The sequence below is a fragment of the Poecilia formosa genome, unplaced genomic scaffold (genome assembly GCF_000485575.1).
Source record: "Poecilia formosa unplaced genomic scaffold, Poecilia_formosa-5.1.2 Scaffold829, whole genome shotgun sequence".
Taxonomy (NCBI): Eukaryota; Metazoa; Chordata; class Actinopteri; order Cyprinodontiformes; family Poeciliidae; genus Poecilia; species Poecilia formosa.
Window position 1 is genome coordinate 72,707 of NW_006800768.1, and position 8,135 is coordinate 80,841.

Sequence of the window (8,135 nt, forward strand, 5' to 3'; positions counted from 1 at the left end):
GCAAAAAATATATAAAAAGTGTTCCAGACCACTAGAGCTTTGTGTCTAAGTTCACAGGGGCTGTATCCTTTCAAGCTTATTCTTCCATGGGCTTGAGAAACGACCCGGTCTACGGAAGAGGGGTCCTGCGAAGGCAGAGAGCATTGCAGAGAGAAGCTGTAGCCTTCAGCTAGCTGCCTAGCCTCCACCTCGGCGTTATGTTGCTTAGCAGCCGTGACACAACATGATTTAAACAATATTTGTAGGCGAGAATGTAGATGTATAAATCTCACATTTCTACTCGGTTCATCAGTGCATCACCTAATTGCAATATTGTTCCGACGTTTTCGGAAATGTCTGCTCCCGCTGCATCAACACCCAGCTCCCCTCGCCTGCTGCCAGCTGGTCCAGGTTTAGTATACCACCGAGGTGACGATACGTGAAGGGTAAAACTTATGTGCGCGAGGTGAAGGAGCGTGAGGCGCGCAGAAGTGTATGAGAAAACATCATCAGCGCGTCGCCCCCTCCAGACGGGGTTTTGGCGCCCCCTCTGGTGCTGCGCCCCTATGGGTTGCATACGCTGCATACCCACTTTTTGCGCCACTGAGAACACCTGACTCATTTGGGCTTTCCCAAATGACAGTTAAGTCAGGTAACATCTAGTTGTAATATATTGGTTCACTCAAATAATTAATATATTCCTGAGCAAATCGGTTTGACTGATTAAAGTTAAGCCTAAAAACAATAGTTTGATTAAACTGTATTGTCTTACCTGAGATTTGGAGAGCATTTGAAAAGGGATTCTTTGCTTACATTCCTTGTGTAAATGTGCTATATGTGTTTGAAAATTTTAGAATCAAACTAAGATTTTTGTTTAAATATGCAACAGCCTTTATTACAAAAGGTGAAGAGTAATAGAGAAATCAGGAGAAAAAAACATACTTTGAGTCTGTTTTTTTTTCCTTCGCCGCTATGCGATTATTTTTACTGTAAATTTAGTTTTACTACTGCATTCACTTTATGAGTAAGCTACTGCAAAGAAAACTGTAATGCTAATTTTTAAAGTACAGTCTTAGTTTTACGATAGAACATTAATACCTGACCCAGTGTAAGCTTCTTAGGGTGCGTTCACACTGCAGCCTGAAGTGACTCAATTCCGAATTTTTGGACGTAATGCGACCTGTATCCGATCTTTTCATGGCAGTGTGAACAGCACAGGTCGGATTCTTTTTCGAATGTGACCCATATCCGATACGTATCCGATTCAAATGCGACCTACTAACGTCCAGGTCGCATTCATCCGAACTGACCGTCACTGATTCTCAACAAATCTCACTATTCTGCGTCCTGATACGCACAAGTGGGAAGAAAAACAACAACCATGAAGGATTATATGAGGATTAAGTCATTAATATGCTGCTCAGGCCGGATAACAACTTCAAATATGTAAGCTAAGCTCCACCGTTAGCCTCCATGTTTACTTCTGCAAACACTGAGCACTTCTTTTTATGGCGGTTGGCAGAACGCTTAGAACGCTGACGCTATTGCGCCCTCTACTGCGCATGCGGGACACTTTCAAGTCGTTTGCCTGTTCACACTGCAGAACGCATACAGGTCGCATTTACTGACAGTGTGTGAACGGCCCCGGCAAAAAAAATCGGAATTGAGTCACTTCAGGCTGCAGTGTGAACGCACCCTTAGAAGTGCCACAATTGGTGCGGTTCTAAATGTATAATCTGCACATAGCACAAAAGAGGATGTGATAAGTAACCTTCGGAACATAATTTTTATTTAAAGGCATCACTTTGCCTAACAAATGTATATATATTTTCAGTACATTCTAAACAAAAAACATAACCATTCCTCTGAGAACTGGTCAAAATAAAATAGCCCTTTGAAGTCAAGATATATTTTCACTAACACATGAATAAAAATTCAAGTATTACTGTTTACAGTCACATGAACTGTGTTTAATTTCTATACCCTTTGGAATACAGGAACACAGTTCTTAAATAAATATTCATACTTTTGGTATCACTAAATAAAAAAAAGACTTCCTAAATCAAACATTCAACAAGGGTTTTAAAAAGTGAACTACTAATGGGTTTCAACAGTCCAAGTGGCACTTACTTTATTAGATGCAGATGAAGGCACCGTCAAACATAGAAAAAAAAAGACAATATAATTTAGATCTTAAATGATATGGAAACAGAAATATTTCAAAGAAAAACAAGAACAACTACTGACCTGTATGAAATGCCACTCAAAGTCCATTAGGTTTTTGATAAGAGTGGAAACCTGCACATTAACCGCCTGCCTTTTTTTGTTGGATGGTCTTTCCTGTTCTTTTGCATACCATCTTCCCATGGCCAGCTTTTGTTCCCCTTTCTGGGTTAATCCCAATGAAGCAACTAAAACACACAATCAGAAATGGGACAATATTTGAGAATATAAATTATTTTGCACTCTGAATACAGCAGGTACAATATATAAAGCCTCCTTTATGTAATGTGGACAAATTATCCTATTTTTAGTTATGTACAGAAAAAACATCACCACCTTTGTCAAATATTAATCATTACTTGCTCTAACACTTTAAAACCATGTCATTGTATTCTGATAATTGTAAGAAAATCATAGGAATGGTTTTACCGTTGAATGAACTCCAAAGTCTTGGCTGCCTCATGTTGGTACTGGAGGTTGAAGATGTAAAAGGTGGCAAACACTGCTGCCAGTCCTGTCTGGAAAGTAGGTTGGACCCCCTCAAAGACAGTACGGCCTTCAATGCTCACCATCCATCCAGCCAATGCTTGCTCATTACCACCTACGAAGGACAGAGAGATAAGTTTTTGTTGAACTTTTCCTAATACAACGAATGAGGAAAGTGTACACTGGACAATACACTGGCATTGAATTTATTTAAGGTCAACATGTCAGTTATTCCAACAATAGCTTTTTAACTATTTTAAGGTCCAGTCATTTTATTATGTCTAAATATCCTTTTTACAGAATTGTATGTGTAATTGGAAAAAAGAAATAAAACATGCTAAGTATTAAGCAAAAACTGAAACCATTGATAATTCATGCTGCACTTACGCAATATCAAACGAGGGCTGGCTGGTAAACTTAGACTTGTATCCACATCAGCAGCTGTTGCATACTCCTGTGTAGCATGAACAAGGGCATAGAATAACAGTATGCATATGCACAAATTGTGAAAACTTGTAATGTTTGTTTGCGGTGGCGATGATCTAACATCTGTAGTCAGCATTAGGCCGTCAGGTGACTCATTGAAATGGGCCATCAAAAGCTGAATGACAAGGAATGTTAAGTCGCCAGTTGCCTTTTGGGCCAAAATTGTCTGGACATAGGAAGCCTTTACTTTAGTGCAGAAGTACTCTACAACAGTATTACCATACTTCTCAAATGACAGTTCCAGGACACGGAGTAGGGGAACATCAGTTAGCAACTCAAAGTGAGAAAAGATTCCCCTTTGTGTAAATAGGTAAGGCCAGTTGATTTGTAAATCGGCAATGGAGGGAGCAGGTAACTCATTTATATGTTTACGCTGAAGGCTGTATGTAGTCTCCATCAGGTCTGTCACTTCTGGCCGATCATCTCCATTGATGCCATACTTGTTGAAGGTACTCTGTAGTCTTTGACGTTTCTCCTCCACTGTGTCATCAGTTTCCTCTGGGGGGAGTTCTGGCTGGAACCTGGTACACCCATATATGTCAGTTGGTCCCCGTTTGACTCCAGCTATGCCACAGGGTCCTGATGATCTGTACTTTCGAAAGCTCCCACAACGGTTGATATTCTCAATTCGTGTTTTGAGTTGAGACAACAGAGAACTATACCCTCCAGCAATGAGCTTTCCACATGGTGTCATATCAGCAAAGCTACCTGGATATTGGCGGGTTATCTTCTGGCAAATTGTAAGGCATTGTGAACGTGTGGGGTTAGCCTCATACTTCTGCACTTCATCTGCAAGAATTCTTATCATTTGCCGCCTCTTGTCAGGACGGGGTCTTTTACCTTCTGAAATTGCTGTCTGAATCTCCAGTGGCATCTTGTTCCATGGAACTTGAAAGTCTTCTGTCCAAGGCTGGGATAGGTTTTGTTGTTCATTCTGGCAAAACACAAGATGCAGTGCTGAAGGTTGTGGTGAAATTGGTGGTATGCTGGAAAGTGAGGATGTGGAAGCACTTGAAGGTCTGAAAAAAGGCAATGCAGGTGAGGGACTGGAAGTAATCTCCAAGTCTAGTGCGACTGTGTTCGTTTCTGAAATAAAAAAATACATCCATTTTGAGTAAAACATGCTTTTTTTCTCAGCAAAATTTAAAATAGGATAGGGTTATTTACCTCGCTTAAATGTCTCCAACAATTTGCGCTGTTGAACGACAGACAGCAGATCCTTGATGTCCTCCTGTTGAATATATTTCAGATCTTCTGCAGACTCAACCCCAGAAGTTACAAGTGTAGAAACTAGTTTTTCTTGAGTGTCCTTGCAAAGATTGGGCAAAGCCTTTAGGATGATCTCTTTTATTGTGTTATCTAATGACGACATTTTTCTAAAACACAGGAATAGAATGGTGGAGTATTAGAAGAGATACACCACAAACAGTATATTCTGGAAGTGGGTAAAAATCAAGCAGTTCCTCCGATTCGACACAGCAGTAGGATCTTGGCAGAGGACTTGTATGATAAGAGTCAATGGAAGGAAGCCGAACAGCTTGGTGTTTCTCACAGATGAAGTAAACAACTGAGTATTTATAAACAATCATTTTCTTTATTTTTCCCACTATTAAGCCATCATCATTATGACCTATTACAACATACATGTTGCTCTTATACTTTGTCTTGAAGTAAATGTAGACCTAACTGTAAAAGTTTTCGTGCATTGCTTGAAAGGGCACAAAACTGATCTTCCCTCTTTGATATGGATTTTAAGATGCCCAAAAAGACTCCTCATATCTTCAAATGTAGCATTACAAAACTCCACATGACATTTTAAAACAGTTTCACTTCCAATAGCAGTTCTATGAATGACTTTATGTCGATAGATGTGACACTTAAAAGATGAAAATTTACTGAACTGCCTGCTGCACCCAGAAAAACCACACTTGAATATTACATTTGACATGCAGCAATGTTTTCGCATGTGCCTTAAGTAAGCAGCTGTATTACTGCACATTTTGGAACATATGTTACAACACGTCATTCTTAACAATGTTGTTTTTAATTTGTTCAGGATAACAAAAAATGAAAAACTGAGCAATATCTCAGTAAGTTCAAACTGTACCTTTTATGACGTCCAGCAACAGAGCAAAACTGTGGTCCGCAATAAAATAAAGTAAGATCCCACAAAAAAAAAAAAAAGTTTAAGTATAATTCGCTTTGGAATCTGCTGTAATGGTTAGCGTTCTTCTTGCGTGCTCGGCTAGTAACAGCATGGATAACTCAAGCTAGCGTCCTTATTCGTTTTCTTCTTTTGCGTTTTATTGGTGAATGGCAGTCAAGTTCAGGTGCATTACCGCCACCTACCAGACTGGAGTGTGGTCATCAATGATATGCAGAAGGAATTTCATAATACACATTTCAGTAGAGTATATGCGTGTGCAAATTCAGAGACATTTTCATTAAATCATATATCTGTATGTATGCACAAGAATGCACACATAAATACCTTTAAATGCTATTAAATAACCCAGTATGTTTTAACACTTAAGTACTGTGTAGTGGTTGTAACAACCTCCTCAGCAAGTCAGTATTCTGCTTAGGCCTTCTAATGAGCCATCATTTGATCCAGGTGTGTAAAACCAGGGAGAAAACTATAACATGCAGGATGCCGGCCCTCGAGGACTGACTTTGGACACCCCTGGTGTAGGATGTGTATACTTGCGACGCAAACCTGCGACACCTGCTACGAACGCGCCATCGCAGATTTGCTTCCCGCCTGGTGACCTTTCCAGCATGTTATCCCCCTTCTTTCATTACCCATTTTCTTGTCAATTCACTATCAAAAAAGGCCACTAGAGCCAAAAAACCTTTCAAATATTCTACTGGTAGTTAATAATCCCCAAATTTACTTTAAAAAACATGTCACTTGAATCTACAAAAACACCAACACAAGTTGCAGTTTGAATCTTGTATTTCAAAACAACACACAGGACTAGCAGCGATATGCAGTAGAGCAAAGATCATACAGTATGGCAATCAGCTGTTGTCTTTCCCACATATTTCAGAAAATTGCTTGCCATAGGAACTGTAAGAAACCAAGTACTGAATTGGAAGAACATAAAATAACTCCTCTTATTGATACAGTATGCAATTAAATGAGCGTCATAATAAAGAATGTCCACTCTGCCAGGCAAAATAAAAGCAAGGATATTCATGTCCTCAATTGTCGTGCAAAAGTCACATCAATGTTGAAAACATTGGAGAGGAATTCATGGTAATTTGCACTGAAGATGCGTTGCGCTTTCAAAGTTCATCAAAAGCAGCCATAGATGGTCTTGTGACCATCTATGGTGGGAAAGTGTCTTTGGTGCTGTTCTTGTTTTCACCAACACACAGGAGGACGGGCTGTCCTGGTTCCACACAAAGAGGAAGTCTTCAACACTGGTTCCCATCTTTGGCAAAATCCTAAGACGACAAATAATAAAAATGATTAACAAGACATAGCACAGCTACATTTAAATAGCAAACTAAGCCAATGAGAAAGTGTTTTTGGACAAGAAATAGGATCATTAGAATAACCACATACCTGCAAATATCTAACAACATGGTCCACATGGGCTGTTTTGGCATTTTTCTTGTGGCCTTTGGATGTAGGACGAAGTAGGTGAACCAACAGACAAAGGCCTGGAGGAAAAACAAGAAAAATAGCATAAACATTGTGCTGCCTTTTGTTTAGTTTAGCTGGACCAGCAAGGTTTGAACTAGAGCACCCCCTGGTGGATATTTTTGCTATGTTGCCTTTGTGATGCAAAAAGAAAAAAATAGATCCAAGATGGTGGAACGCGACACCAAACAGCTCGTGGAGTAGCTGACTATTGTCTTTATTCGTTGTGTTTCCGACAAGATTTGTTCGTAAGTGCTTGTTAATTGTGAAAATAATAACTGTCTCTTTGTTTCATGTAACGCTGGTGTAAGTAATTTGTATACTATAGTCACTTAAGAAAATGTTGTTTTAAGCTCGCAGTAAGAATGGCTATTTTGCTATGTTAGCTAACATTACGCCTTGTATGTTGCAGTTTACGATGGCCAAAGTGATGGTAGTGGTCAGAGGCCACTCTTCAATAAACAACTAAAAAGAAAGAAAGAAGTTTGGTTATTGGAGCGTCGTTGTCTGGCTGTCTAGCGGCTGAAAAGATTGAAAACTCAGGGCGAGGACAGCACAAACATTATAATAAATAAATATTTTAAAAAGAAGTGTGAACAAAACTAACCACACCCACCTGTGGTTCACCATCATATTCATTCAAAAATACTCTGTCCAATCGGTTTAGCCTAGAAAGCATTTTTCACAACCTACAAGATAAAGCATAAACAATTCTGAAATAATTACCATGAACACAACTCAGACATTAGATAGAAACTAGAAAATTCCACAGAAATTTTAAGGGGCCTGCCAAAGTGTGCCCGTCGGTTTGGACCCAGCGTTCCGATGCTAAAAATTAGCCTTAATGCTAAAGAAAGCTTCAATGTAGTCAATAACCTGTGGAGAGTGAGAAGCAGGTGGACTAAGTTGTACTTGTACCATTCAGTATGTTGCATACGGTAAAATTAGCCAAAATGCTAATAATAGCATGAATGGTATGAGTAGAATGTGGGGTATCTCTACCATGTTGTCACCCATAGACTCAGTCCAATCAGTATTCTAAATATGTCTAATAAGTAAATAAATTCGCTAAAAGCTTATTTTAGGTAAAATGCTAATGCGTACAAGGAAGTACACTAGTGTGTGGCAGTGGAATGCTAATGTTTGTGCTGAGAGCAAAAACATAAAAGAAGAATAATATTTTGCACCACCTGCAGCGGTGCACTGATGTGAGGGGAGTATGCAGGCTTTTATTTTGAAACTTTCAGTAAGCTTCATTTGAAATGGCAACACTAATCCCATGTGTAACAGTGGTTTGGTTAAACCAGTTATC

General features: G+C 39.3%; 1 protein-coding gene and 1 long non-coding RNA gene across 2 annotated transcripts in view; both read left to right on the forward strand.

Annotated features, from left to right (window-relative positions):
* The window catches only part of LOC103131754 (aspartyl/asparaginyl beta-hydroxylase), a 42,670-nt gene that overhangs the window by 25,303 nt on the left and 9,232 nt on the right, over window positions 1–8,135 (forward strand). The gene's annotated exons all lie outside the window — the stretch shown is intronic.
* LOC103131751 (uncharacterized) lies at window positions 6,976–7,288 on the forward strand. Its single transcript, XR_475431.2, has 2 exons — window positions 6,976–7,071; window positions 7,236–7,288. It is a non-coding gene; the product is annotated as an uncharacterized LOC103131751 (long non-coding RNA).